The sequence below is a fragment of the Arvicanthis niloticus genome, chromosome 5 (assembly GCF_011762505.2).
Source record: "Arvicanthis niloticus isolate mArvNil1 chromosome 5, mArvNil1.pat.X, whole genome shotgun sequence".
NCBI lineage: Eukaryota > Metazoa > Chordata > Mammalia > Rodentia > Muridae > Arvicanthis > Arvicanthis niloticus.
This window is the reverse complement of record NC_047662.1, coordinates 34262625-34283709: the sequence shown is the minus strand read 5'-3', so window position 1 is coordinate 34283709 and position 21085 is coordinate 34262625. Positions and strand designations below refer to the sequence as shown.

Below are 21085 nucleotides of genomic sequence, written 5' to 3'. Positions count from 1 at the left end.
TGAGTGATTTCGAGGTTTTCAATGGGTGACCTGATGGAGCCTTGTAAGCATTTGTCTTCCAAGAGCAGCAGGGAGTTCAGGTCTCCCATCCTGTAAGAACCACCACATGTTTCATCCTGCTTCCCTTTCTTCACGTTTGGTCTCTTCCTGTATATAGTTTGGACACTGGAGTGATTTGGGTTCAGACAGGGTGACCAAAATCTAGAAAGATCTCACTGGTTCTAGTGCTACATTCTAGGTAGCTAAGTCTGCAGCCCTGTTTCCTTGGGCCTCTGGGGATTTTCCTTTTTAATGCCCTTTGCAATGGACAACACTACCTCTTTTGGCAGCCATTGGGCCTCTAATAAGACCAGGATTTCTTCTTTGATTTTATTTTCCTTTCTGCCTAGGTAAGGAGTGCCCTCTCCCTATAAAGAATGCTATGGACATGGGCTATGGTAAATGCATAGGACTGTCTGTGTGTCTGGTGATGGCTTTGCCCTGTGCCTAGATTAATGCCAAGAGTTCAGACTTCTGTGTTGTTGTCCCTTGGCTGAAAGAAAGGGCCCATACTGTCCTGACCAAGGTGACAGCTGTGGCCCAGCGAACCTGATTCCATCTTGAACAAAACTCTCCCATCATTATACAGTACTTCTTTGGCTTTTTGCATCCAGACATCTGTTAGGTCAGGTCTGGTGGACTGGAGCACATCAGTCACTTTCATGGAATAGTTGAAGGCCTCTGCTGGATTACCGCCTGGCTGTAGGCTGGCTGGGTTGATGGCTGAGGTTTTAAAGAAGTGGATATCAGGCTGGTCTCCAAGAAGTGCTTAATAATGCATTGTTCAAGAATTGGACACTCACCTCTCTGGGGTTCCCCTTAAGAGGGACTCTGCAGAGTGTGAGATAGTTAGGGACAGTTCCTGACTCAAAGTCAGTTTGTCAGCTTCTTTTACTGGCATGGCTATAGCAGCAACTGGCAGAAACAGGATCAAGGAGCAGAGGGAGTGTGGGCCTGAGAACTACTTCCCCTCCCCTGTACACACTCCATTTACAACCATGCAAACGGCAAGAGGATAGGATAGCAAAAGGGTCTTTGTGGATGTGTTGAGGGTCCAGACTCTGAAGGACTAGAGGCCCTAGATAAGAAACCAAGTCCTGGGCTGGAGAGATGGCTCAGAGGTTAAGAACACTGGCTGCTCTTCCAGAGGTCCTGAGTTCAATTCCCAGAAACCACATGGTGGCTCACAACCATCTGTAATGGAATCTGATGCCCTCTTCTGTCATGCTGGTGTACATACAGACAGAACACTCATATTAGATAGATAGATAGATAGATAGATAGATAGATAGATAGATAGATAGAAGTCAGGGTCCCTCCTCACCTCCACACAGGGTCCTGAACAGGGGACCACAAGCAGGGGTGCAGAAAAGTGAGACAAAAGAGAGGACGGTGACCCATGGAGGTTTCTGGAGTTGAGACAAGGGTGACAAGGACAAGAGACACATGTCTAGCATTGTTCCAAGATCCAGAGAAGGACCTAGACAGCAAATGAGAAACAGACAAAGAAGCAAGCTCACTGGGAGTGCAAACAAAAGAAGGAGCTTTGCAGTAAGGGGGAAGTTACCCCACCCTGGGCACAACCAGGAGCCCCACTGGGGCATGTAAAAGGGAGAGGTAAACTTTCTCCAGCAGAGCAGAGAGAACAGGTGGTGATTTGGGTTTCTCTGCTGGACTTGTCTGAGTCAAAAGGATTCAGGTCCCCAACAAGGTCTTAGGCCAGGGGTCCGGGTCTCACACCAGAGAAAGCCACCCATCAATGTATCAGTCCTAGCCCTAGTAAACCCTCTTGAGATGGCTCACTCCTGCCTCCCATTTTAAATCTATTTCTCCAACCAAAGAAATAACAGAAACACACTGAGACACACAGACAGGCAGCAAGTAAAACAACCAGGGGTGACCACCACACAGACTGAATGCAGGAGATCCAGTATCTGTCTCTCAGGATCCCAGACACTGGAAATAGGGGTGCATCCAGCCTTCCCTGTGTGTCTTATGCAGAAGGCTCCATAAAGGGACTCATCTCTGGAGAGGACAGGTCCCGACAACTTTCTTTCTTTCTTTCTTTCTTTCTTTCTTTCTTTCTTTCTTTCTTTCTTTCTTTCTTCCCGAGACAGGGTTTCTCTGTGTATCACTGGCTGTCCTGGAACTCACTCTGTAGACCAGGCTGGCCTCGAACTCAGAAATCTGCCTGCTTCTGCCTCCCAAGTGCTGGGATTAAAGGCGTGTGCCACCACTGCCCAGCCCGACAACTTTCTATAGTTCTATTTAGAGTAAAGGTGTTGGGTCAGAAGCATCTGTGTTGATAGAAGAAAAAATGGGAGACATTCCTGAGGCCCTGGAGCTTTTCAGGGTGTGCACCCCTAGGAACTGTCTGTTCCTCACCCTTGGCCCAGGGAACCCAAAGCCCACAGTGTTCTGGCATCTCAGTCTCTGGGAATCTCACTGGCACCTCCAGAATGTCTCAAGGTAATTCTAGCACAGAACACAGGACACTGTAATTGTTGTTGTTGTTGTTGTTGTGTTGTGGTTTTGTTGTTTTGTTCTTCAAGAGTTTCTTTGTGTAGTTCTAGCTGTCCTGGAACTTACTCTGTAAACCAGACTGACCTCAATTTTTACAGAGATCATCCTACCTCTGCCTCCTGAGTGCTGGGGATTAAAGATGCATGCCAACACTGGCTGGCAACACAGACAGTGCCAACACTGGCTGGCAACACAGACACTCTTAAAGTCAAAATGGAAGCCTGCATTGCTGGCTGGCAGCTAAAGGGAGAACTTCCTAATTATACAGCCCTAAGTCTCATCATCCTTTATCTTTTATGTTCAAAAACCACCTCCTGGCTGACACACTTTGATTAAAAAGAACAGTTATTGAGAACCAAGAACTACAGAGCCAAAAAGCAAGATTAGGACATCTGGGGACTTTTCTGGATCCTAGAACTATGGCTAAGTCTTTGATGGATTAAGTTTTTGTTCCCTTTTTGGCAGGCGTTGGGACCTATGTGCTGAGTTCTAAGGTCAGAATGGTGCCTCCAACATGGCATCAGTTTGCTAATATTGGGCGGAGGTAGGGAGGGGCACTGTTACACGCTCCAGTAGCCACCAGAGATAGGGAAAGAAAATTCTAAGGATTGCAGTTTGATAAAAGTAACACACATAGTGCATCTCTCCTAGATTCAAGCATAGAGTCAAGGAAATCAGCTGAGCCACTCCAGGGCTCGACAGAGCCAGCTATCTAGCATTTTCAAGGCTAGCCAGTTCACCATAGGCAAGGCTACAGTATCCACAGATAACTAGAAACCAAATAAATGACACTCTATGATCTGACCCACTGAGGGAGGGGTCTCTTTCCAAATGATATCTTAAGCTATTCAGATTTAGCAAGCCCTTATCTAGGGGTCTTGTCAAAAGCATCCTTTCCTTGAGATGCTCAGGCCTTCCTGGAAGGAGTTCTGATCCAGTAGAGTCCAGCCAAAGAAGGGAACAGAAGGCAGGACCAGAGGTGAGGAACAACCCTAGGGAGGAACATGTATCACCCTAAATTCCTAAGAATTCACAGTGTCCAGAAGTAACAGGCCACCAAACAGTGCAGGTGCAGACCTGGTCACAAACAAGTGTCTCCACCCACTGGACATAGAAATGAGGGGCCCCAAGAAGCACAGAATCAGCTGTGCACAAAGGGTACAGGATGAAGGGAGAATGGACAGCACAAGACTGAATCAATCAGGGACTTGGAGTAAATGACTTGGGTATCTGTATGGAAACTCGGGGATAGCAGAGACTCTCACGGGGACACAGACCTTCCATGTGAGAGTTTTAACTACAAACAATGGAAATAAAATCTGAGTTAGTCAGAGGGAAACTTGAGTTAGGTCATCAAGAAGCTTGCAAAATCAATAGGAAGGCCCAAAATGAGTTGTCGAAGTAGGCTGAAACCTGTCGAAGTAGACACGTGGCAAGCTGGAAGAACAGCCTGAAAGATGGTACCATGGCCACTGAGCACTGGGTGTGGCCACCTTGCTCTATGGGCCAAAAGATGCTTCCACTGCTAGCACAGCTGGTTGTCAGCTGTCTACTCTTTTTATAAGTCATTTCCAAGATAGAAATATATAAATAGCGGAGCCTGGGTTGGTGCCTGTGATGCTTTGATGAAAGCGGCCTCCATAGACTCATCTATCTGAATGTCTAGTCTGTAGTTGGTGGGCTGTTTATGGAAGGATTAGAAAGTGTGACCTTGTTGGAGGAGGTGTGGCCTTGTAGGAAGAAGTATATCACTGAGAGTAGCCTTTGCAATTTCAAAAGCCACTTCCCCTGCTTCTCTTTCTCTCCTACTTGCAGACATGATGTAAAGCTCTTAGCTAGTGCTGCAGCACCATGCCTGTCTGCTTCCACACTCTCCACCATGATAGTTACAGACTTATCCTTGGAAACTGTAAGCAAGCCCCTAATTAAATGCTTCAGTCATTGTATCTCCCCACAGTGATGGAACAGTAATTAAGACAGTCCCCATGGGAGCAGCCAACAACATCTCTTAACTTTGGAGTTTGGGGAATCGTTAGTTTTCTATCACCATGAAAAAAAGAAAAACAGAAGAAGGATTTACTTTAGCTCACAGTTTCAAGGTTTTATTCCATGTCCATTTGGTTCTGTTGTTTCTAGAAAAATATTATGGCATGGTGAGAATTGTGTGGCGGAACAAAATACTCACCTCATGACACAGAGGGTATAAGAGGAAGGGCCCACAGATAAGGTAGGACATTCAGAAGTGTGCTGCCATCACACACTTCCTCTGTCTAGGTCCTACCGCCCAATAAGCTTATTTCTACTCTGAAATCAACAGTGGATTAAGCATTTGTGTAGTTGGTGCCCTCACAGTCTAAATATCTCTCCACCATCTTGAGACAAGCCTTCAACATTTGAGCTTTCTTAGGGGCCTCTTCAAGCACAAACCATAGCAAGGAGTCAGGGGAAGCTTCCACAAAAAAATCACAGAAAGCAGGCATTGATACTGTGACTGACATGGATACCAAGGTAAGGTCTAAAAGGATGAATATGGGCTACTTTTGACCCATTAGACATTTAAACCCTCTAAGTGTATGCATCATCTGAACAGTACAAAAAAAAATATTGTATCATGTTCAAAAGAGTCTGAAACCCTGTAAAAACACATCCAGAGATTATGTCATAGAGCCTTGGTAGGTTCTTGACCTCTGGTGCTCTAAGAGATGGGTTGCTCTCCTTCTAAGTGACTTGACAATGAGGGGAAGGTTTGAAGTCAGGGCTGTCTGACTCAGAAGTCTAGCTCATTCCATAGCATAATGCTGCTTCTAGTTAGAGGCATAAAAGAAAAGAAGGAAGGAAAGAAAGAAAGAAAAAAGAAAGGAAGAAAGAAAGAGAAGAAGGAGAGGAGAAGGAGAAGAGGAAGAGGAAGAGGAGAAGAAGGAAGAGGAGGAGGAGAAAGAGGAGGAGGAGAAAGAGGAGGAGGAGAAAGAGGAGGAGGAGAAAAAGGAGGAGGAGAAAGAGGAGGAGGAAGAGGAAGAAGAAGAGGAGGAGGAGCAAGAGGAGGAAAAAGGAAAGACTAGCCTAAGATAAAAAGAACAAATTCCAGGTTTGAGATAGGGTCTCACTATATATCCCTGACTGGAATGGAACTCACAAAGTTCCACCTGACTGTGGTCCCAAGTGCTAAGGTTAACGGTGTGCGCCACCATCCCAGTATTCCAGAAAAAAAAATTAAAGTTATTTGGACACACAGAAAGGGTGAAGACCTATTTCCCAAAATTAAACCAGCTCTCCATGCAGCTCCTCGGCTCTGGCTCGTGGATTTAATCCCAGAGTCTGGTTCGTACTTCAACAAAACTCTCAGGGAACTGAGTACAGAAAGCCCATCCAGGTTCTAGGAAATGTTACACAAAACAATTAACTTTGCCCCCAGGAACATATGAATGGGGAAGACTCTGGGAGTCTCTACAAACAAGTTAATGATTAGATCAATAAAAAACAAGTCAAGAGAAACATTCTCTATTCAAACAGACACCATGGTACAAATAAGGAAATGAGAGAGAAAGGAAATTCACAGTTCTGGAACACAGAGAAGCCCATTGTCCAAACTCAGTCTGCTTTCTTGGTACTGCAGCCAACTCTCAGAATTCTCTAATTAGGCTAAGCAGCAAAGTTAAGCCATCCCCTCTGAGTCTCCAGGATACAAATGGGTCACTAGGTCAAAGGTGTAAAAATATCTGTAACAAGCACATTTGCCAACAGCACACGCAATCTTCCAGTCATTCTTTCTCCATCCTTTTCATCCATATGAGTGACCCTCACATGCCTCTCTCAGGAGGGCACTAGCTTTGTCCTTCCTTTGTGTGATGAAGAAAACTGAGGCACAGAGAAAAATTAGTAATTCTCATTGTCTTATTCACTGTTCCGTTGCTGTGAAGAGACACCATGACCAAGGCAACTCTTATAAAAGAAAGCATTTAACTGGGGCCTTGCTTACAGTTTCAGAAGTTAAGTCTATTGACCTCACAGCACCACACATGGGGCTAGAGAAGTAGCTGAGAGCTATATCGTGGTCTACTAGCAGAGAGAGGGAGGGAGGGAGAGAGAGAGAGAGAGAGAGAGAGAGAGAGAGAGAGAGAGAGAGAGAGAGAGACTGGGCCTAGCATGAGCTTTTGGCATCTGGAAGCCCATCTCCAATGACACATTTCTTTCAACAAGGCCACACTTCCTAACCTTCCAGTCTTTTCCAAGAATTCTGTTCCCTGGTGACTAGGCACATAAATACATGAGCCTATGATGGTCACCCTCACTGAAACTACTACATTCACCAAGCTACATAGTAAGAATATAGTAGCATTAAAGTTCAAGCCAGATACTTATCTGTAAAATCTAATCCCAATAATAACTGTGATTATATATAAAGATAAAACTTATAGTAATAAAAATAACAACAAGCCGGTGACACATGGTAACACATGGCCTTAATCCCAGCACTTGAGCAGCAGAAGTAGGTGGATGTCTGAATTCTCAGCCAGCATGGTCTACAGAACAAGTTCCAGGACTGCTAGGACTACACAGAGAAACCCTATCTCAAAAAGAAAGAAAGAAAGAAACAAAGAAAGAAAGAAAGGAAAGAAACAAAGAAGGAAAGAAACAAAGAAAGAAACAAAGAAAGAAACAAAGAAAGAAACAAAGACCTGTCCCTAGAGGCATTGCAGGTGTGGCTGCTGTGTCACATGTGTGTCAGTAGGTGGCAGAAAGGAGAGAGACTGTGTCTACTCTCAGTGTTCTGACCTGTGAACATCTGAATGATTAGTAACCTACTACTCCCTGAAAAAAAGGAAGCCTGAAATGACCACAAGCCCAGAAGCATAGGGCCTGGACAGGGAGCTAGCCTGAGGTGATGAACGGTGCAGCACCTGGAAGGCCTAGAGGGCAGGGGGGTTGAGGGGAGCAGGCCATGACCAACATGACACCTGTCTAGTGCCGTAATGATGAACAGGGAATGGCACTCATGAGACCCCAGTCTCTCAGAGACCCTGGGTACCACTAAGAGAAGCGAGTAAGTGGTGGAGTGTGGAGCAGTGGGCCATGCCAGGAAACCTGGCAAGGTTGAGTGAGTTCTGAAACCCCGGTACCCTCAGACCTAAGGACAGTAGATGTTTCACCTACTCCCAACCAGGTTCCTGTCTGGAAACACATGACCACAGAACCCCATAGAGAGGGCTGTGACAATCAGTCACATAGGGGCAACACTCAAAGCTCCTCCACATGCAGATGAGGCATCTCTAACATCTCAGACCAAGCCAATAGAAAGCATCTGCCTTTAGACCCCAACCCATCTTTTTATATATATACACACATACACATGACCTTATTCACAAGAAGTAAAGTGCATGAGTTATTTCATCAAAGATAGTCTAAGAGCATTTGTCATATAAGAACTATAAGCCGGGCAGTGGTGGTGCACGCCTTTAATCCCAGCACTTGGGAGGCAGAGGCAGGTGAATTTCTGAGTTCGAGGCCAGCCCGGTCTACAGAGTGAGTTCCAGGACAGCCAAGGCTAACAGAGAAACCCTGTCTCGAAAAACAAAAAACAAAACAAAACAAAAAAAAAACAAACAAACAAACAAAAAAAAAGAACTGTAATGCTTTGGGGGAAGAGAGTTCTCTCCCGAATGGAAGCTGCTCTAGCCTACTGAGGTCACTTTCCATTCAGTGGCTTCTGCCACCAAAGATCAACTCCTCCTTCTCCTCCCCCTTCAGAGAGTACAACTTTTCGGCCACACTGGCCAGGCCAAAGCCCCACAGATCTCCACAGATAGCGTCCAGTACATAGACCAACAGTGGAGAAATGGAAGAGAAAGAGAAGGAGGTGGGCACATCAAGAGAGGCAGAACTGGAGACTGATGTGATTAGCCAGTGATGCCAACAGTGACCATGTTGGGGTCGTGGCCTGTGCTGCCACCAGGGGCCATGTCTGGGTCTGTGACCCTGCAGCAGCAGGTGTTTGTTATCACCAGAAGCCAGGTAGTTGTCCAAGGTCTGGGCTGCCTCCTGGATGTCTAAAAGCTATGCCACTTCCACTTGTCACCTGAACATCATGGGAGAGCCGGCTCTGAGAAGAGGGTTGCCTCTACCCCTAGCAAGCTGCAGTCTTCTGGAGAGTGGAGCCCACACATTGCCCAGGAAGCACAGTAGAGCTGGCCCTGGTTGTGAGAGTTGCTGTGAGCAGGCCCCAAGGGTATGAGCATGGGAGAGCAGACCCTGCTGCCCATCTCTGTGCAGTGGCATGTAGAGATACTCTCTCTCCGCCCCCACCCCCATGCCACTTTAGGCAGACAGAAGACTTGGCCCTGGGGTCATGAGAGCAGGAGAGTTGTCCCTGCCCCTCAGGAGAGCAGGCCCCTGTACCTCCTCCCCAGAGCAACATAGTAGAGCTGACCCTGTATGTGGGGGTTGCAGGTGAGCCAGCCTTAGGGTGTGAGCTTGAGAGAGACAGGCCTCTTGTCTTCTGTGCAGTGGAGTCTCAGGAGAGAGCTCCCCTCCCCTCCCTTTTGCCCTCACAACCTGTAGCAAGAGAAAGAACTGGCCCTGCTGGGGTCAGGAGAGCTGTCCTTGCCCTTCATCTGCTGCAGGACTCAAGAGAGCAGATCCTGCACCTCACTTGGAAAGCACAGTAGAGCTGACCCTGGTGGTAGGGACACAGTGAGCTGGTCCAAAGGTGTGAGCATGGGAGACCTGGGCCCACAACTTGTCTGTTGTTCATAGGCAAGGACAAGGGAAAGATGCCCTCCCTTATTCTCTCCCCTGCCACCTATGGCAGGCAGGAGAGCTGGCCCTGGGGTCATGAGAGCAGAGGCCCTGTCCATCTGTTGCACCACTTGGGAGAGTAAGCCCTGCACCTCATGTGGGCAGCACAGGAGAACTGGCTCTGGAGGTGAGGGATGCAGGTGAGCCAGCCCAAGGCTATGTGTGTAGAGATCCAGCCCTGCCTTTTGTCTGCTGTGCAGTGTCAGGGACAAGGGAGACATAGCCTCCTCTACTCCTTCCACCTCACCACCTCTGGCAAATGGCACAGCTGGCCTCAGGGTCATAAGAATGAGAGAACTGGACCAGACCCTTGCCTGCTGCAGCACTTGGGAGAGTGGGCCCCCACACCCAACCTGGGCAGCATAGTAGAGCTGGCCTAGACAGTATGGGTGCAGATGAACCAGTCCTGAGGGCACGAGAATGGGAGAGCTGGCTCTGCTCCTTGCTGGCTGCGGCACTGGATGGGGCAGTCACGGCAGGACAGGAGAGCTCACTCCAGTAGTGTAGAGGTGAGAGAGCTAGTGGACTGACCAGTTCAGATACCTCCCAGACCCAGATCCAGAGCTTTGAATTGACCCACCCCAACATCTCCCCCATTGATGAAGTGCTGGAATATGCGAAGGGTTCGGTCCTACAGATCTAAAACTACAGGATCCCCATGACACCGGGCAACAACAGGACATCCGAGGAGTCCCAATGAGGTTCAGTATTGATAGTGTAGCAGAAGCCAGAGGCCTGGTACCAGACTCACTGCAACGAACATTTGCAAGTGTGGGCTAAAGGGTATCCTACAGGACACACTGTGACATACAACTTCCACAATGAGATTTTTTTTTTCTTTCTCTGTTGGGGAGGAGGTTGCAAGATACAGGTGGAGTGAGGGAACAAGGGGGGGGGATTAGGATGTGTGGTGAGAAATTAATACACAAAATAAAATAAAAAGTTAAAAATAAATGAATAAAAAGATTAAAAATTTGCTACCATAAAAAAAACAAAAAAGAAAGAAAAACCAAACTAAATAATAACAATAAATAACGAAACTTCTAAAATTCTCTGACAGTGGCATCAACAAGATTAGACAAAATACCAAACCCTCATTCCCCTAGAAAAGTAAACAACAGATTGACTAGGAATAGCTTTGTGTGGGTACTCGAAGCCAACAGGGAAAAAAAAAAAACCCAAGCTGATGCTCAATCAAAAAAAGGCAGAAGCTTTTTATTCTTTGTTTTAATTTTTTATATTTGTTATTGGTTGAAAAAAAAACATGGTCTCTTTACAAATCTCTGGTTATCCTGTATGTAGACCAGGCTGGCCTCTAGCTCACAGAGATCAGCCTGCCTCTGACTCCTGGACTGCTGGGATAAAAGGTGTGCACAACCACACCCAGATATATTTGTTTATTTTTACTTTATGTATATGAATATTTTGCCTACATGCCTGTATGTCTGTATGTATTCCACATGCATACCTATTAGATCCTTTAGGTTACAAATGGTTGTGAACCACCGTGTGGGTGCTGGGAATTAAACCCAGTCCTCTACAAGTGCAACAAAATACTCTCTTAACCTCTGAACCAGCTCTCCAGCCCCAAAGCAACAGCTTTTTAAGTGGTAGAAGATTCTGTGACATTTTTAGACATCTTTGTCTAAGACCTTTCTGGCATAGCATAATTTGGAAGCAGCTAAATCTTCCATTTCCCTCCAGAGAGAAGAGGGAGTGAATATTATTTTCAGTACTCTGGTTTGTCTGAATCTCACAGAAGGAGCTGATTTTGTCCTGTGTGATGCAGGGGTCAAACAGCAGCAGCAGTGTTATTTGGATATTGAATGGAAGCTACTGAGTGAGGCCCTTAGGGAAAGCAAGATGGTCCAGAAGATCTGTTGGGACTGGGCATGAAAGCTTCACGGTTCAGAGCATGTGTCCAGTCATGGGGAACAGAGGTTTAGATCACACCACTCATATACCAAGCCAGGTATCCTGCACACATACTTGTAGCAGCAGGTCCAAGGGGAGTGGACACAGGAGGATTCATGGAGGTTGACAGCTCCTTTCTAACTGAGAAAAAAATGATCCCCACAGGTAGGGAGAGACCCTGCCTCAAAAGGAAGAACACTGCTCTTCCAGAGGGTTCAGTTTCTAGCACCCACACGGTGGCTCAAAACCATCTGTAACTCTAGCTCCAGGGGATCTGATGCCCTCTTCTGATCTCTACGGATACCTGACAGTCACATGGTACCCATACACACTTGCAAACAAAACATGCATAGACATAAAACAAATATTTCTTAGTAAAGTAACAGTCAATACAGCACTTTGTAGACTGTGAGTCATAAGGTCAGCCCTCTGTGAATCAGCTCCTGTGCTAACCAAATCCTTTATTTGAAAGCCTTCCTTTGCCAGTCTGCACATGTGCCAGGTGGCACACGCCTTCAATCCCAGGACTTCGGAGAGTTCAGGGTCAGCCTCATCTACAGAGCGAGTTCCAGGACAACCAGGACTACACAGAAAAATCCTGTCTGGAAGAAAAGAAAGGAAAGGAAAGGAAAGGAAAGGAAAGGAAAGGAAAGGAAAGGAAAGGAAAGGAAAGGAAAGGAAAGGAAAGGAAAAGAAAACCTTCCTTTGAGGAAAACATCTTTGTATGTAGCACATAGGATTCAGGTTTTGTTGTCTGACAAAGAGGGTTGTGTTTCTAAGACTCTGTCTCTCAAAATGAAAGGTACTAGTCAATCAGATCTGTTGTGTGGCTCGGCCCAAGACACTCCAATGACATCTGGTGGCAGGTTACCTCTATAGCACAAGCAAAATATGAAAGACTCTTCAGAATGCAAGCTGCAAACTCAGCAGGCTACATAGACACAGGCACAGACACTAACTAGAATCTCGGGAAACCTCACGACGGCAGCGTAAGATAGAAATTTGAAAGCCAAATGGACTGAGACATAGCTCAGCTGGTAGAGTGTCTATCTAGTATTCACAAAGCCCCAGGTTTGATGCCCAGCCCTGCATAAGCCAGGCTGGTGTACAACTGCAATCCTGGCATGGAGGCAGAAGGTTCAAGAGTTCGAGGTTGTACTCATTAGGTGGCAAGTTCAAGACTGGGATAAGTGAAGTCCCTCGTGTCTTTCCTGATGGCAAACCAATAAAACTAGGGGGTAGTAAAGAAAGGGTTCTTCTACAAGATTACCTGACAATAACCATCACAAAAAAATTCCCCAAATCACCAGCTTGCACAGTGGTCACCACAACCTCATACAAAAAAAAAAAATTCTTCAAGGATGTATGCCTGGTGACTGACTTTTATGTTTGGCCTCAGAGTGATACCACCACTCTTGTTGGTATCACTGTGGGCAAGAATGCTGCACTTTTTTTTAAAGATTTTATTTATTTATTTATTTATTTATTTATTTATTTATTTATTTATTTTATGTATATGAGTGCTCTATCTGTGTGTACACTGTGTGCCAAAAGAGGGCATCAGATAAATTGTTGTGAGCCACCATGAGAATTGAACTCAGGACTTCTGGAAGAGCAACCAGTGTTCTTAACCACTGAGCCATCTCTCCAGCCCTCACGTCTTTTATCTTTAAACATCTCGGCCTATTTAAATATGCTCAGTAGACTGACTGCTGTTCCCAAATAAATGCCAATGTCATCTATGTAATCACTCTCTGATTGTTTCTATCATTGAGGTGATACCCAGAAGTGGATTGGCTCTCACCAACTGCAACTAAGGAAATAAGTAAAAACAATGCAGTCCCTGTATCCTCTTTCACTTCAATAGACTTCTAAAGTTTTGTTTTGTTTTTTAGAAAATTCTCTCTACATAGCCCTGGCTATCCTGGAACTCACTATGTAGACCAGGCTGCCCTCAAACTCACAGAGATCCTTCTGCCTCTGCCTCCTGAGAGCTGGAATTAAAGGCATGGGCCACCACACCATGCTGATTTTTTTTTTTTTTTAACTTTGATTTAAGTGCATACATGAATGATGGATGTGTAGACACCCACATGGGCCAGAAGATGGCATCAGAGTCCCCTGGAATAGCAGATAGCTGTTACTACTGAGCCATCTCTCCAGTCCCTTCAATGGACTTCTTCGTTTGGACTGAAGAAATGGCTGCTTAGAATAAAGACAAGTCTTCAGGTTTCCCTTGAAATTAGGCGTACTGCAGTGTTCATAAACTGTTTTCTTCAAGGACTCTTCAAAGACAATGCTAAGATTGGCTATGTGCTATCTTCCTTGAGCCCTCTTCCTTCCGTCTGGAAAGGTGTGACCGGGACAGTATTATGCTCCTACAACACCCTTCGCATTGAGTCGAGAGCAGCAGGAAGCATGTGGAACTTTGAGGACTTTGGGAGGGTGAAGCCACTGTCCCAGCCCTTTGAGGACTGTTTCTGAGCACCATCTAGGAAGGAAACATGTTAACCCACCCACCTCTCTGTTGTTTCTAATTCTGTTACTTTCCCAGAATTCATCCTAACTGGTACAATCCAAGCAAAACAGCCCTCAGCAGCTGCAGGTTCGCACTTGCTGGCCCATCCCTGTAAGACTTACACAGGAAAAACAGACTGACTTTTTCTAAGATGGAAGATAAGAGACTGAGTGAAGGAGCTTCATCATGTTTCCCTCTCAGTCAGGCTCTCTCCTCCCAGGGGAGAAAGGAGTAAGTGTGCAAGATTAGACAAGCGTTTTCTCCTCAAAATATTCCCCGAGTGGACACAATAAGCAACAGGGTCTGCTTAGTGCCTGAGTCTCCGCTTCAGCTCCTATTGTCCTATAAACCCATATCTCATCAACCGCCTCTGAGTTCCAGGCCAGCCTGATCTACACACACACACACACACACACACACACACACACACACACACACACAAAATGTATTTAAAGTACCTGTGTGGCTTTTACTGCCCTCTAGGGGAAAGCATACTTTCTCGCATTGTGTAAACATTTTATTGTCTGACCCTCTTACCTCATTTGACTCCTTTGCAGTGAAGAAAAAATAACCTTCCAGGCTGCAGAGATAACTCAGCGCTTGAGAGCACTGGCTGCTCTTCCAGAGGTCCCGAGTTCAATTCCCAGCAACCACATGGTGACTTACGACCATCTATAATGAAATCCGATGCCCTCCTGGGGGGTGGGGGGGGGAGAGAGAGAGAGAGGAGAGAGATACCCTCCCAAAGGTAATACAGCTGTGTAAACACAGCTTCAGAGCCCAAATCCCCAGCATCAGGGAGCTCATCCACTAACATCACCATCTGGCTAATTGTTGCTATGGATACTGACATTACTACAGACATCTACTATAATTAAATACATTTGGTGTGTGTGTGTGTGTGTGTGTGTGTGTGTGTGTGTGTGTGTGTGTGTGTGTGTTATCCAGATGGCCTGGAGCAACATTTAGGGGAAAAGTCAAATAGAAACCTTTGTGTGTGCATGCGTGAGTGTGTGTGTGTGTGTGCGTGTTCGAGCAGGGAGAACTTCCCCAACTACAGAAGCACAGATGATCCACCATGGGTGCCACACCAGCCCGCACCCCTTCACTATCGACTCCCCAAGAAGTGAGTGCCACACCAGCAAGGCCCATCTCCACAGAAGACCAAGTAAAGAAGAAGGAGGCCAAAGGGGCCCATGGCCTGGGACCCCAGTAAAGTTTCCCTCCATTCACTGAAAAAAAAAAAAAAGAAACAGTATAATACTGACACAGAACCAGGACTGGAAAAGCCAGTGGGCTGTGACCCCTCAGAAACAGGCCCACCGCTACAGCCACCTGGGTTTGTTGTTGTTGTTGTTGTTGTTGTTGTTGTTATTGTTGTTGTTGTTTGACAAAAATGCCAAAAGACAAAGGCCTTTTCAACAAATAATGCAGGAGAACTTAGATGCCCTCTTGTAAAAGGAGATTAGATCTATTACTCTCACACTGCATAAAAATCTGTTTAAATGATCACTGTGCTGGCTGGCTCAAGGTCAGCTTGACGGAAGCCAGAATCACTCGAGAAGAGGAATCCTCGTTGTGAAAATGCTCCCACTAGATTGACCTGTGGTACATTTTCTGGACTGATGATTGATGGGAGAGGGCCCAGCCCATTGTGGGTGATGCCACCCTGGGCTGGTGGTCCTGGGTTCCATGAAAACACAGGCTGAGCAAGCCATGGGGAGCAAGCCAGTTAGCAGCACTCATCCGTGGCCCCTGTCAGGTTGGATTTCCTGTCCTGACTGACTTCCCTCAGTAGACTATGACTCAGGGTGTGTTAACCCAAATAAGCCCTTTTCTCCCTCAAGTTGCTTTTAATTGTGGTTCTTCATCATAGCCGCAGTGACGCTCACTGAGACAGTCGTCATTAAAGGGACAAATAAACTCTGCAGATGTACTTCAACAGTCCTGCAGACGACTAGATGGTGGCTCACAACCACTGAGTTCCAAGCTCACAACTCCAGTTCCAGGGCTTCTGATGTCCTCTTTGGGTCTCCACAGTTACCTGAACACATATGGCATATATTCGCACAGGCTCACACAGATAACACACAAATAAAAAGAAAATAAATCTTCAAAGAAAGAAAACAAATAACAAACACTAGCAAGGTCCAGAAAAGGAAATTCTTATACATCGCTGGTGAGGGTGTAAACTGGGCAGCCATGGAGAAATCACCATGGCATTTCCTCAAAAACTAAAAATAGAATTACGGGTTGGGCAGTGGTGGCACATGCCTTTAATCCCAGCACTTGGGAGGCAGAGGCAGGAGGATTTCTGAGTTCAAGGCCAGCCTGATCTACAAAGTGAGTTCCAGGACAGCCAAGGCTACACAGAGAAACCCTGTCTCGAAAAACCAAAAAAAAAAAAAAAAAAAAAAAAAAAAAAAAAAAAAACCTAAAAACAGAATTACTGTGCAAGCCAGCTGTACCACTCCTCTGAATACGTATAAAGGATTCTAAGTTAGCGGACCTCAGAAATAACCTACACATCTGTGTCACTCGGTGCCGTTCACAATAGTTTTACAGGTTCAGACTAACAGGTGAGTAAATAAAGAAAACAGGGTATATATTCACAGTAGAGCCTTATTCAGCCATAAAGAAGGATGAAAGAGATGGCTCAGTGGTTAGAGCATTGGCTGCTCTCCCAGAGGCTCAGAATTTGATTCCCAGCAACTACATAACAGCTCAAAACCATCTGTAACTCCAGTTCCAGGAGATCTGACAATCAATTCAGGCGTCCTCAGGCCCCAGGCATGCTTGACCATACAGGCAAGCACTTATACATATAAGATAATAAAGTAGATTTTTAAATAAGAATAAAATTATGTCACTTGCAGGAAACTGGGTAGAGGTCAAAGGGGAAAGGTCAGAGAGCAGAGGTTAGAGAGTGAAGGTCAGAGAGTAGAGGTCAGAGAGCAGAGGTTAGAGAGTGAAGGTCAGAGAGCAAGCAGCCTGTGGGAGTGGGCTTTCTCTTCCCAGGTGGAGGATCCTGGAGATCAAACTGAAGCCATCAAGCTTGTCCCCAGGTGCTTTACCCTCTGAGTCATCTCAATGTCCTTGGCCTGAAGACTTTAACTCTAACAGTGTCTGTGTGAGTCAGCTTCCCACCTTCCATCCCATCTCTGGGACAAATTCCTGAGAGAAGCAGTTTACACGTAGGAAAGAGGAAGTTGGGGGAGTTATAAAAACTCATTGATAGATGTTTTTAAAGGACCAACCAAATGATCACCTACACAGCCGTGTTCACACACTGGAAAGCTCGACATTATAAAAATGATATGGCTCCCCAAATTAATCTATAAATTCAATACAAATTCAATTAAGAGTCCAGCGGTCTCTTTTGGTTTGGAACTTCCCAGTCTCATTCCAGATGTTTGTGAGAGATGGGAAGGGGGATTCCTGGAAAGGAGCTGTGGCCACAGACTTTGAATGGCATGGAGAGAATGCTGCAAGTCCAGAGCCGTGTTATCTTGGAGCACCTTTGGCCCTCTCGACGGCCATTTATCACCCTCTTCGGTATTTGACCTAACATCCCTGTGACCCTTAAAAAATCCTTTGGTTGTAGGATCCTTAAGCCCCGGGAGGCTTATAGCTGGATCATGCACTTGGCTATCACCTGCCTGATGCTCTGACCAATGTATCTGAAAGCGTCTTGATCTACAACTTCCTTTGTTCTGTTCCTACAGAACTTCATGAAGCTGTTAAATGCATCAGACCATGGTATTTGGAAAAATCAAAATCTGTTCCCAGGCCATGCCATTCATATCTGGTTCCGTCTTTTCTTTCTTGGAGGTGAGGGTTGTTTCCTTCAACAGAGCAAAGCCACTGACCTTGCCAAGATACTCGTGATCAGGAAACACCTAGGAGGAACTAGAGAGATGGCTCAGGGGCTAAGAGCACTGGCTGCTCTCCCAGGGGACCTCAGTTCAAATCCCAGCACTCATATAACTATCTGTATCTCCAGTTTTAGTGGATCTCTTGTCCTCTTCTGGCCTCTGCAGACACACATGTGGTGCACAGACACGGATGTATGCAAAATAAAGTCAGATAAAAAAAATTTAAGTTAGGGAAAAAAATTTAGAAAAGCAAGACAAACCTTTGGCAGTAAGTTTGAAGGTGAGATTAATAAGCATCTTGGTAAAATCGGGAGGATCTTGGGTTTTGCTTAGAAATTTTATAAGTTATAATTAAGATTTCATAACAGTACCACAGGATTAAGCAAACTGGCCAGCAATTTGAGTAGAAACCAGGCGCACACCCACATGGGAGCTGCCCTAAGGAAGGAGTCGGTGCTACAGGTCACCAGGAAGGAACTTTCTGGAGAATGACTAGCCCCTCAAAAGGAAAGCCCTTTACAGTGCACTTCCTCAGTTCAGGGAAGAAGGCAGAACTCAGCCAGACGCAGAGGTACATGGCGACATAAGGCGATACGAGGTGGCACATGCAGCCGATCCCAGCGTGTGGGAGGTAGCGGCAGGAGGGTCATCAGTGATGTGAGACCCTGTCTCAAAAAAGAAAAACAGTATTTTTGTGAGGCAGTAAAGACTGTAGCTCTGACCTCTCGGTGGGAAACGGCCCTCCCCCCACAAGCCAAGTTCTCCCCAGCTTTATAAGCACCTCCTTCCAGGAGGATGTGGGCAGAAACTTACAAGACTTTGTAATGTCCAAACTCCCCGTCCTAAAAAAAGTCACTGTAAAAGTCAACAGTCTCCTGTAGCTGCTCTAAACAGAAATTGTTTATAGAGGGTCCGCTGACGTCACTGGAGGCCCACAAGAGCCCTTCAAAGGGGATTCTGACAAGCAGGAAGCACAACCTGTAAGGTCCACAGCGGGGATCTCCGAACAACATCATCTTGATGACAGTCAGGAAACACAGGTAGTGTGAGCCCGATACAGTCAGCCTCGGTGATGCTGCGGCCCCATGAGACCTGATTTCTAGGGCCACTGAGGAGGCTCAGTGGGTGCTTGCTCTGCAGTCCTGATGACCACGGTTCAGTGCTTAGAAGGCACAGTGAAAGGTGAGAACGGATTCCCACAAATCGGCCTCTGACCCCCAAGGCTCGCACACTCACACGCACACACTCGAAAATACACAACCAATTAATAAATATGTATTTTTTAAAAGTAGTTTTTTCAACCACAGTTAGGGTCACCAAAAGTACACCACTATCGAGGATGCCCTGGCATCCTCAGAGTTTCCTGTGTTCTGGATTCCTGCTGGGTATCACAGAGTTGTTCCCAGTCTGGCCAGCATGTACTCTCCCCTTTTTCCTCTGGAAGTTTCTCTCTCTTCTTTGCAGAAGACTTTTTTCCTTTCCATTAATTTATTTAATTTATTCACTTTGCATCCCAATCGAAGGTCCCCTCTTCCCCTTCCCCCTCACACAGCCCTTCCCCCATCCTGTCCACCCCTTCACCTCTGAGAAGGAGTGCCCCCCAGACCCTTGCACCTCAAGTCACTGCAGAACTAGGCACGTCCTCTCTCCCTCTGAGGCCAGACAAGGCAGCCCATTTGGGGAACAGGGTCCATAGGCAGACAACAGAGTCAAAGTAAGCCTATTCCAGTTGTTGGGAGACCCGCATGAAGACCAAGCTGCACATCTGCTACATATGTGCAGTGGGTACAGAGGACTTATAAAGCTTGGCTTTTAAAAGGTTTTAAATGGGTAGATTTAACAGAGCCTTGATAGTGCAGCTCATATTTCTCTTAGTTTTGTTTTGTTTTGTTTTGTTTTGTTTTGTTTTGTTTTGTTTTAAGACAAGGCTTCTCTGTGTAGCCTTGGCTGTCCTGAAACTCACTCTGTAGACCAGGCTGCCCTCGAACTCACAGAGATCTACCTGCTTCTATGCCCCGCCTCCCCACCCCCCCAGCACTAGGATTAAAGGTATGGACCATCGTGCTCTGCTGTGTACATCTCATTTAAATGAAGCACTGCTAGTATTTCCGGAGCTACTAAAAGTACAGAAGGGCTCACCCCTTGGACTGTGTTAGTAGGCAGGTTTTTTTTTTTTTTCCGGGAGCCAAAAATTCTTGAACTTATGTGGAGCAAACATCAGATAAGTACTGAAAAAAAAAAAAAAGCATTCTAGGCATGAGGAACAGAATGTGCAAAGGCACAGAGTACAGAGAGAACATTATGTCTTCACAGAACGGGAAATCAGTATGATCAGAACAAAAGTCTGAATGTGGAGGGCAAATTCATAGAGGACGCTAGACTGAATCGTAAGGTTTTCTGCTTTGTCTGGCTGAGAACACACCCTCCCTCCACCCCTTGCCTTTAAGGTAGCCCTTTCTGGCTCGGATGCTGCCTCATATCCTCACACCCATCGGTAGTCAGCCATAAAGGACATTCTGACATTCTGCAGGCAGATTTCTGAGCAGATCTATTGTCACTGGCGCCCTGCTGGGAAAATTCTAGTTCCTGCAGTCCTCTCTCTGTCTCAACTCAAGGACATCGGACATCGCAGGCATTCCACAGGTGTGTAGTCACTAAGCATAGATATTGAAAGATTCATCCTGTCTCCCTCTCTGCAAAATCGCTCTGGTGTTGTCCCGTGCTTAACAGTGTGCTTAACTGTTGTTTCATGTGTGTTTTCCAGTTCAGGAGCTGTTTGGGGTGGGCAGGTAAACCTGGCCTCTGGGCATCACCCACCCTGACACCCTCATTCCCACAGCCGTTCAAGCTTCCGGTGTTGTATTAAACCCTTTGCTCCCAGAATGCACAGCGTGGCTTCCAACCAGGCTCTTCTATATTGGATGTGTCCTGGAACTCGGTGGGCTCTCTTGTGCTGTAAAGTGGTAATAGCCTTATTCATGTCAGAAAAGCAGGACAGTGTCGGTCCACCGCAGGCAGTGTCAGAACCTGCAAATACAGCCAAAGACCTTTGACAAGCAAGACTTTCACACACCAAGCAGCTACCGTCATAGAACATCGTGATAGAAATAAAGAATGTGAAGGCTGTGGGATGTCAGGTTTCCTCGGGGCATGCTGGAGAACTTAGCAAAAGCCTATGAGAAAGTCAGGGCTCCAAACCCCCGACTAAGTACACAGAATGCAAGAGAACACGATGTCTGAAGGGGGTGCTTTTTAAAGATAAGGTCGAGCTACAGAACCCAGGCTGACATCAAACCCACAGTCTTTCCGCCTCAGCCTCAAGGGCTGGGATCACAAATGTGTGCCACTGTGCTTAGAAAGATTTTGATTTCCTTATACTGCAAAGTCTAGATTTCCGAAAACCCCAAACCACAATCTGCTCTTG

At 46.1% G+C, this 21085-nt stretch overlaps 1 non-coding gene across 1 annotated transcript; it reads left to right on the top strand.

The window, feature by feature from the left end:
* The first annotated feature begins 7237 nt into the window (after nt 1-7237).
* Nucleotides 7238-7369, top strand: LOC117709707 (small nucleolar RNA SNORA17). The gene has a single exon (XR_004606949.1). It is a non-coding gene; the product is annotated as a small nucleolar RNA SNORA17 (small nucleolar RNA).
* The last annotated feature ends 13716 nt before the right edge of the window (nt 7370-21085 follow it).